Source organism: Apium graveolens, chromosome 2 (genome assembly GCF_009905375.1).
Source record: "Apium graveolens cultivar Ventura chromosome 2, ASM990537v1, whole genome shotgun sequence".
NCBI lineage: Eukaryota > Viridiplantae > Streptophyta > Magnoliopsida > Apiales > Apiaceae > Apium > Apium graveolens.
In genome coordinates this window covers 178177621-178189192 of record NC_133648.1, presented here as the reverse complement: position 1 = coordinate 178189192, position 11572 = coordinate 178177621, and positions in this window count along the sequence as shown.

Genomic DNA, 11572 nt, shown 5'->3' with positions numbered 1-11572 from the left:
CACACAACCTAATCCTTTCAAAGAAGCATCACTATAGATTACAAAGTTTCCCGTCTCATCTGGCAATGCTAACACTGGAGTCATCACTACTCTTTGTTTCAATTCCTGGAAACTCTCTTCACACTTTTCCGTCCAAACAAACTTCTCATTCTTCCTGGTCAACTTGGTTAATGGGAATGCAATCTTCGAGAAATCTTTCACAAACCGTCGATAATATCCTGCTAACCCAAGAAAACTCCCTATTTCTGTTGGTGTCTTCGGTTGCTCCCACTTTGATACGGCTTCAATCTTTACTGGGTCTACTTTAATACCTTCCTGACTCACTACATGTCCAAGAAACTGTACTTCTGTCAGCCAAAACTCAAACTTAGAAAACTTCGCATACAATTGCTTTTCTCTTAATTTTTGAAGGGCAATTCGTAGATGTGTTGCGTGATCTTCCGGATTCTTCGAATATATGAGGATGTCATCAATAAATACAATAACAAACTTATCCAGATACTCCTTATATACCCTATTCATCAAATCAATGAAAGCCGATGGCATATTCGTCAATCCAAATGACATCACTAGAAACTCATAATGGTCATACCTTGTTCTGAATACAGTCTTGGGGTTATCTTCAGGCTTTATCTTCAGTTGGTGGTAGCCAGATCTTAAGTCAATCTTTGAGAAGTAACATGCTCCCCTAAGCTGATCAAACAAATCGTCAATTCATGGCAAAGGATACTTATTCTTTATCGTCAACTTGTTCAGCTACCTGTAATCAATACACAATCTCATACTTCCATCCTTTTTCTTCATAAATAGTACTGGAGCACCCCACGGTGAAACACTAGGTCGAATGACTCCCTTGTCCAATAATTCCTGAAGTTGCTTAGCCAATTCTTTCATTTCCATCGGGGCCATCCTGTATGGAGCCTTAGAAACTGGTTCAGCTCTAGGTATCAAATCAATGGAAAACTCTATCTCTCGATCAGGTGGCAATCCTAGTAACTCTTCTTGGAAAATGTTAGGGAATTCTCTCACTATGGGAATCTCATCCAAAATAGGGGTCTCTTTCTTCGTATCCATCACATGAGCCAAATACATCTCACACCCTTGCCGCAATAATCTTTTTGCTTGCATCACTGAAAGGAACTTTCTATCTTGTCTCTGTCCTTGGTAACTGATCCTTTTATTATCTGGGGTGTACATAACAACTCTCTTTTTCTTACAGTCTATATTCGCCTTATGTAAAGACAACCAATCCATGCCTAAAATAACATCAAAGTCTCCCAACTCGAAAGGTATTAAGTCAACAGGGAACATATACCCTGAAATCTCTAGGGAATGACTAGGACAAAATTGATTTACGGGTACTTTATCTTTATTAGCCACTTCTATGGTCAAAGGTTCGTCTAGGTCTTCTAACATCAATTGCATTTTATTCACACAATTTACAGATATAAAAGATTTGGATGCTCCCGAATCAAACAAAACGTTAACAGGTACGGAATTAAGAGTAAGCTTACCTACAACCACATCGGAGTCATGAACTGGAGACTTCTGGGTCATCTTAAAAGTCCTAGCTCTAGAAGTACTGGTTGCTGGTCCTTGGGACACACTCCTTCCAATATTACCTTGGGTCACTGACTTGCAATTCCTAGCTATGTGTCCCACTTTGCCGCAACTTAAGCAAGTAACTCCTTGAATATCAGACTTACACTCCGTGGAATAGTGACCTTTCTGTCCACACTTAAAATAATTGATATTCTCTCGGCACTGTCCACTGTGCTTCTTCCCACACGTCTTACAATCAGCCACTGGCTTAATCATCCTTGTCGGGGCAGAGTTAACTGAAGTAGTACCGGGTTTCTCCTGGGGAAAATTTTGCCTCTTGAACCTCTTATTCTTATTCCTTCAAAACCAACGCTGGAACTTCCAACTCGCTATTCCTGATTCTGACCTAGGGGGTCCACTTTCAAATTTCCTTTTCTTCTCACCCTGTTCTTTTGCAGCTAATTTCTTATCACTCTCTATCACTAGGGCAGCCTGAACTACCGAAGTATATGTCTTGAGTTGTAAGGCTACAACTCCACTCCTTATTTCTGGCTTCAACCCTTGTTGAAACCGCTTCGCTCGTTGAGCTTCCGAACTCACATATTCCGGTGCTATACGGGCCAACTCTGTAAACTTTGCTTCATATTTCATGACACTCCTATCTCCTTGTTTCAATTCCAATAATTCCACCTCCATCTGACTCTGGAGACAGTCCGAAAAGTATTTTTCCAAAACCAACTCTGTAAATCTGGCCCATGGAACTGGACCTTCTCCTTCTAGGGCTCGCGTAGATTCCCACCAATAATTCAAATCATTCTTTAGAAAATAACTAGCATAATCAGTCTTTAAATCCTCAAATACCTTGGTGAGCACAAACGCCTTTTCCATCTCCTTTAACCATATCCTGGCAGCAACAGGATCTACTTCTCCTTTAAACTCTGGGGGCTTCACTGCCTGAAAAGACTTAAAACTAACATCCTGATTTACCCCCTCACCTCATGCTGCTGCTGGATTTGTAGTTGCTTCTGTTGGATTTGTTGTTGTATGAGCTGCTGCTGTTGTTATTATTGTTGTTGCAATTGTTGCTGTTGCTCCTGGAATTCTTGTTGCTGTTGGGCCAGCTGTACAGACTGCTGACGTAATAAGTTCATCAAGTCACTCATGGAAGGATCCCCAGCAAATCCGTTATTTGGTTGAGAGTTTCTCTTTGGTGGCATCTCTTGAAACATAACAGTTATATATAAGAAAATGGATTGCTCCGGCAGTTTATATTTATGCATCAGGAGAGCGTTGCCACTAAGACAATATTCTCATCCCAGTTTAATTGGATCCGTCCGGAGTGAATGATGATAATCTAAAAATGCCAGCAACAGAAATAACAATAATAATAACAATAATAATAGCAACGCACGATATATAAAAACTGAACAATAGGATAAAGCAGCTGAAATACAATATCCAACAGAATCCAACTAGTACAACTGAAAATCCAACCGAAAAGAAACAATCTGAATACACACCGAAATTGGCTGTCATAGCAGCCTCGCCTACTACAAACTATCACGACATAATGTACATATACAAAGTAAACAACTACAAAACCCCTAGAAGGCAACTCTGAGCTCTATATCTCTCTGCTGCAACTCTGTCTAGCCACTACCACTGCCACCAATGGAACCTAGCTCAAACACTAGCCAGTTGTGACGCCCTCCAAACCCGGGGTCTAGATTTGGGGTCACTTGCCACTAAACTATAATAAAATAATCACAACAGAATAATATAATAAATATGACCCCTTTACCTGCACTGGATCGATCACAGGTTACAGTATGAAACGGGCACTAATACAAACCAACTTTTATTACAAACCATAAGTCTAATTAGTTTTACAATTTATTCAAATTTTATTACAAACCTTTATACTATTCAAGCATCCCAAACTGTCTACCTGGAAAACACACCAAACTATTTACAAGCGCTTGACCTCTAATCAAACCTGGAACTCAAGCCTGCTCCGGTTTAGCTGAAAGATTAGATTAATAAACAAGTATGAGTGAAAAGATGCTCAGCAAGTAGTATAGAGTTCGTAAGTGGACAATAATAACAATATCTGAGTAAAAGTTCAAACTGATATAAACTTTAAAGTTTAAGCGATAATTTAATCAAACACAATTATGCACTATGTTATTTTTGATGATCAGTCACGAAACAACACCGGTATCCCGCAACCATACCGTAAATATAGGTATCGATATCCCGCAGCCATACCGTACCCATTGGATATCCATGAAGAAGGCATATATTCGCCTAGCAAGATATTACACTTTCGTATAATAACTCACGCTGGACCGGTGCCTCGGCCTCTTATGCTAACCAAGAATCAATTCACAAAACAATTTTGATTAAAGGAGTCGGATCAATGACATCCTTATCTATTCAACTCCCCATGTCACATGGTCCGGAGTTATCTCAACAACTGATGGCGAAATAACTAGAACAATTAGTTATTTGCTAATCTCAATTCAAAGTTTCACTGTATAGAGTATATCTGGATAGTATAGTTATTCACTATCTATCAAATCAAAGGATTGGTTCTAGCAGAATGATTGCTAGAAATAAAAGAATGTCAATAAATATAGGATTATTGATATTCAATATGCTATGAGAGTATTTATAAACAGTTCTTATATTTGAGTACGTAAAACAATAAACTATTCAGAATTTAGAATAGGGGAGAATACTTGCCTGGTATGCTCAATAACTTTTCTATAAAACCCTAGCTTATAATTATTGGCTTAAAACCTTAAAATAATTTTTTTAGAAATTATTTGAATTAATTATAAATAATTTATATTTATTTAACTATTTATAAATAAAATTAATTGATTAATTAATTTTTAATAAATTAATTAAATTCATAAATAATTAACTAAAATAAACTATAAATAATTAAATCAAATTGTATTTTTGAAAATAATTAAAGAAAATAATTTTAGAAATTTAAAATAATTCAGAAAATAATTTTTTGGTATTTAAAATAATTATTAAATGATTTTGAAAACAAATTAAATGATTTTTGAAATTAAAATAAATGATTTTCAAAAATAGAAAATGAATTTTGAAAATAAATAAAAACAGAAAATCCCACAAACAGATTTATAAGGCTAGGTTTTGGGGAATAAAGATCAAAACCGGGTCGGGACAGAAATAAAACGGGTCAGGTATGAACGAATCAGGGTCGGGTTGAACACCCACCGGATTCTGGTAAATTACCCAGTTTCCGGCGGGGCTGACCGACTCCGGTGAGTCATTTCCCGGCCAAAATCGTCCCTGTTTCATCCGTTTCTTAGCTGGGTTATGCTCTACATCAAACCAACAACACGACTGAATCAACAAAAACAAAAACCGACACTCTAAACGTCGATTCCGCCGAGTTTCAGCCGAAGGCCGGCGAACTCGAAAAATCCGGCGTACTCAAATCAACGCCAATCAACATATTTTCAATATCAAATCGTATCTAGCTTGCCCAGAAATCTCAATACTCTAACAGACAAGTCATATCAAATCAGAACAAGAATCTCCGGTTAAACATCAACGAATTTCCGATGAACCAATCGGAAACTTTGATTTTACTGAATCTTCCACCAAATTAAACATACTATATATCAAAATAGAGCTCTGGGTATCTAGATTCATTACCTATATTCAAAATCATTCAACGTATCAACAATGATTCAGAAAATTCAGAAATTAAAACAAACTATACAAAATTCGATTCTGCAAAATATTAAATCTTAAATCGAGATAATTATACCAAAAGATCGGCCCGGAGATGCTCTTTGATTTGATATCAGTTTCGTCGCTAAACGATTACTGTAGATGGACCAATCGATTGAATATGTTCAAGAACGAACCCTATCCCCCATTTCTTATTTTCTGAATTTTGTTTTATTTTTAGTAATTTCTGAAATAAAATAAAATAAAATAAAACAAATATGCTATTTATATATACAGAAATTTAATAACCCAAAATAAATTAAGGGTGTTTTTATCCCAAACTTACAATAATTAAGCCCCAAAATAATAATTACGGGGAATAATTTTAAAAACGATAAAATATAAAATTAATGTCAAAATTCTCCAAATATTGCGAATAATTCAAAAATACTAAATTAAAGGGTATTTGAAATATGAATAATTTTATAAAAATAAAAACATCGATTTTGTGGGGTTTGACGTCCCGGTGGGGTCCCGGTCCGTTGATTTTTGAAAAACGGAAATGATCCCTAAATTACCAGAAAGTCTTGAAAACACGTAAAATACATTCAAACACGCATAAAATCAAATAAAACAGGTATCTTAATAAAGACGATGATAAATACGCGTCCCGATTACAGATAAGTTTATATAATGGCAATTTAAATATATTTTAATCAATCGAAAAATTTTCTGGCCTGCGCGAAACACATATAACAACTATAACATCTAATATCATGGCAATAATTACTCTAAATTTATAAAACACATAGTCTTTATTTATTTAACATATAATATTCATATAATTTTCCCGGATATTACACCAGTTCACTAGGTCCTGATACTGCACAACTCTGAACTCTGAACTAATGAAACGGTCAACAGATCTGGCCCTCTCTACATCCATCTGGGTCAATGCTCGCACACGGGCCCGCACCTCAGGGGAAGGGGCAGAAATACCCTGGAAAGGTGCAATAGGTACCTGATCAAACTGAGCAGCAAACTCCGGGCTCTGATCTCTGATAAAGAAAATGTTCACCGCTCGGTGAACATGGTAAGGGATCGGTAAAGAAGTACCACTAGGGGCCACAGGAGGTACTGGAGGTCTCATCATGGAAGAACTGGGACCACAGCCGGGAGGGAAATCCCTGACAGCAGACACAGACCTACATACCGAACGGGGACGAGGACCGGGTCCAGGGATGTCTCTCGGCACAAAGGAAGGGACTGGTGGAGGAGGCATAAGGGTCTCCTCAATAACAACATCCGGGGGTCTCTCAGAATCTGAGCTATCTGAATCAGAGGGATTCTCTCGAGATGGAGAACTCGAAATCGCGATAGGCCACTGCCAACATAACAAATATACAGGGAAAGCACAACCAGGTCAACGCAATTCTATCAAAACATTTAATAGATTCCAGGCGTCGGAACCCTCGACTGACTCTAAAGGTTTGCTCATCTATATGAGTTGCTGACTCACACCTAAAGACTCACATTATCACCTACTCGACGCAATCCCTAACCTGAATCAGGGACTTGAACCTGTAGCTCTGATACCAACTGTGTCGGCCTCAACCCCGGGGTCAGGAGTTGACGTCACCAAACACAATAACCAAAATATAAATAACAAGATTATTATTAAAATATACTAACTTGACCCCAAACCAAGATCTGATCCAGGTTTAAGTATAATTCAGGTTCTCACTATTACAAACCCTTTATTCAACATCTAACACACTCTAACTTTATTCAGCAACTCATCAGACCTCATGGCCTGATACAAACTACTTCAGAGGAGCCGGGTCCAGAAGGGGCGGGAACATGGGTCTGTCTGACTGGTCTTCTAGGCATTTACGAGACATACATAACAGTTGCAAGGGTGAGCATAATCGCTCAGCAGCACCAACATATGAATAACCGAATAAAAGCAGTAATGTAACAATACTAGGAACAGGGCTGTAATCATGATATCAACATTTTATAATGAAAATCAAAGATAACTGGATATCACTAACTAGCATGCTTCATCAAAACAACATAGCAGTGTGCTGTAAAATACTAGAGTCCAATTTTAGCATGCTAATCACATTTATAAAACTGTTGTATCAACTACTCATGCCCTTACGGGAATCACAAATCCAAATCAGATACGTAGCGGATATGTGAAGACAGCTGATCAGGCTATCAACACCAGACGGCTCCAACTGCCATCCCATTTACCTGTTCCGGAACTCAGAGACTAGCTAAGTCTCTGACCTGCTGGACTAATCGGTTATACAGTGCGCGCAATCGAATTAGCCTCTTACGCCATCTCAATAGGCCTACTCTGGCCCCAACGTATCCCATATCTGATCGTTTTATCCAGTTTTCAAAATCACTTTTACCTATCTCTTGTTAAAATCAATTCTGTCATAGCACACTATTCAAATCCTCTTTTCATTTTAATCACGTTAGAGATAGGTGTTTTCAGAAGTTACTTTTCCCCAAAACATAATTTTAAACCACATTTTCAAGTACAGGGGATACGTAACTTAAAATGTTTCTGTTCCATTACGAGAATAAAACATTTAGCTATTCATACTTACTGAACCATAAAAGAATGGTCAGGGGTACTTGCCTTGCAACGCTTTACAAAACCCTAAGTAGATTTCATGCTGACTTTTATCCTGGAAAAACTCTATCGGAATCTATAAATACAGAATACCCTAATCAGTTATACCGACATGCTTGATATCCTCAATCCAATAACCCAATCCGATAACCCGACTCGTATAGTTATTATACATATAATCACGTAGAATATAAGTATGTATGTTTGCAAATATATTTTTAGAAAATTTGGCAGCAACTCCTTTGTTTATAAGACTACCCGTCGATTACAATCGACATCAACAATCACAACCATTCACATTATCACTCCATCATTTTATATAACGTACATCCCAACACCAATCGAAATTAATAATTTAAGTCCGAAAATATTTTAAGTAATCATTTTATTTATTTATAAAATCTAGGACTCTGAACATCATCATCACCGTCCACCGTTGACTCACCGAAGTTCATCGTCAACGGCGGCACAATTTATTGGCGCCCGATATAATACGGGTTCCCAAATAAATTATACCGATTAATATTATTCCCCGCAATGAAAGTTTTTATTTCATGAATAGTAATCAATTAACTTCCAGCAGAAAAAGAAATAATAATCAAACCCAAATGCATAATCTCGGCCCAACAGAAAAAGGCCCAAATATCCAGGCCCAAACTGCAGGCCCAATAACAAAATCAACAGAACAGGAACCCAAGCAATCAACACGCGCAAACGCGCCACAAAACCATGAACAGGGCGGCAACACAGGCGGCGGTGCCGCCTTCTACCACCACTCAAACACACAACACAGCACATACATATACATATAAGTATATACATATGCAAGTAAATTGAGCCACAACGAAACTGGAAGCAACAGCCGGGATAATTACCGAAAATAGAGCAACCGGAAAAGAAGCGAAGTCACGACGGTGTCGGAAAATCGAAGCAAAAATAGAAACAGGAAGGGAAAAAAGAAACAGGAAAGAGAGAGGAGAGACAGAGAGATTGTGAGGTAGAGAGAGAGCAAAAGAAACCGAGAGAGCGTGTAACAGGGACGAAGAGGAAGAGGGGGGGAGTGATTTTATTTTTTTTTGTTTGACAGCTGCTGCAAAAATAAAGCAACACGTGTCCCCCTGTTTTAAGAAATCAACACGTAGTATATAAGATAAATACGAGGGTTTTATGGCTCGATTTGTCCCGAAATTGAGATTAACAAATTTAGGTGTAGGAAAAATATTTTCAGAAAATTGCGAAAATAATTTCAAAATGTCATAAATATCCCGGAGTTTATAAAACATAAATTTCGAAATTTTTAAAACACTTTTTAAGGTGTTCTTCGTACCTGCTTTTTAACAAATAACAAAACGACGCGCGGGTGAAACGATTCCCGAAAATTCTCAAAATAATTTTAAAATTCTCAGAATATTATTAACTTCATAAATATGAGTTTCGTAATTTTTGAAGATTCCCATAATTAAATATGGATTTTACAACCAAACACACTCAAAAAATTATTTAAAAATAAATATTTAATACAATATTGATTTGTCAATTTTATAGAGTCCTAAAAATAATTATTGAAACTATAAAATTATAAAACCAATTTTAGAAATAACCCAAGTATTTATGGAATTAAAACTACAATAAAATCACTTTTACAAGTGAAATAAAATCATATAACTCACTAATAAATCACACAATTCAGTCCCACATATCAACAGATCATAAATAATTAAATAATAATCAGTAACTGCTGCCAAAACCAATATACACCTTTATTTAATTATTCAAATCATTATTACACTTTTAAATATTAAAGTAAAAAGAAAAATACACAAGTCATTATAAAAGATGCGTCCAACTAGCCCCGAGCTGCTAGGAATTTCAACAAGACCGTTCAGGACGCTGTCCGAAACACTGATGTGATAGCAGGTACCCTTCTGTTAAATTCCGAACGTGCAAATATCTTATTTGATTCTGGAGCGACCAATTCATTTATATCTCAAAATTTTCTAATAAATTGAATCTTAATGTTGTACCTTTACGTGAGGTATTACAATTAGATACAGCAAACCGAGAAATCATTCCTGTAAATCAAATACATCCTAGATATGAGTTGAAACTAGAAAGGAAAGTCTTTGAGGTTGACTTAATCCCATATGCGTTAGGAGAATTCGATGTGATCTTAGGAATGGACTGGTAATCCGGTAACGGAGCGCATATATATTTTGAGTGAAATAAAGTAAAAATAAGAGTTCAAGATGGCAAGGAGATAGTGTTTAAAGGTCAACGACAAACCCATAAATGTATAACCATGGCCCAGACCAAGAGGTTGTTAAAGAAAGCTAATGAGGCATATTTGGCATATGTGATGGATACTAAGAAGAAAGTCCCTAACATACAGGACATACCCGTAGTGAATGAATTCGAGGATGTCTTCCCAAAGGACTTACCAGGGTAGCCACCCGACAGAGAGATAGAATTCGCTATAGAATTAGCACCAGGAACGGCATCAGTATCTAAGGCCCCTATAGACTAGACTGGCCCCAGTTGAGATGAAGGAACTAGCTTCTCAGCTATAAGAATTGTTAGACAACGGGATGATAAGACCAAGTGTGTCACCATGGGGTGCACCAGTGCTGTTTATAAAGAAGAATGATGGTAGCATAAGATTATGCATAGATTATCGAGCGTTGAACAAGTTGACCATCAAGAATAGTTACCCTCTCCCTAGGATTGACGACCTATTCGACAACTTAAGGGTGTTGTGTACTTTTCCATAATAGACTTGAGGACAGGATACAACCAGTTGAAAATCATACCTGAAGATATACTAAAGACCGCCTTTCGCATTAGGTATGGACATTATGAGTTCTTAGTCATTTCATTCGGATTGACCAATACACCTGCGGCCTTTATGGATTTGATGAACAAAGTGTTCAAGAAGTACCTATATATATGTGTTATAGTCTTCATAGATGATATTCTAATCTACTAAAAGATAGAGCAAGAACAAGCGGAACACTTGAGGATAGTCTTAGAGATCTTGAGGAATGAGAAGTTGTATGACAAGTTCTCAAAATATGAGTTTTGGTTAAAGGAAATTCAGTTCTTAGGACATGTGGTAAGTAGCAAAGGAGTTCTAGTCGACCCCGCCAAGATAGAGGTGGTGTCCAGTTGGAAAGACCGACTACCCCCACCCAGGTTAGGAGTTTACTGGGCATAGTAGGATACTACCGGAGATTCGTGCAATACTTTGCCAAGATAGCCGCCCTATTGACTAGGCTTACCTGAAAGACGGAAAAGTTTGTGTGGACGGAGAAATGTGAGGAGAGCTTTCAAGAGCTGAAAAAGAGACTGGTGTCAGTTGCAGTACTCGCTCTCCCCGATGGAAATGGAGAGTTTGTGATATACAGTGATGCCTCGTACAAGGGGTTAGGATATCTCATGCAGCACGTAAAAGTTCTTGTGTATGCCTCTCGACAGTTGAAGGATTATGAGATAAGGTACCCCACCCAAGATCTAGAGTTAGCAGCTATAGTGTATGCCCTGAAAATCGGGAAACATTACCTATATGGGGAAAATGTGAGTTTTACACAGACCATAAGAGCCTCAAATATATTTTCACTCAGAAGGAATTAAATATGAGATAGAGGAGATGGATAGAGCTGATTAAGG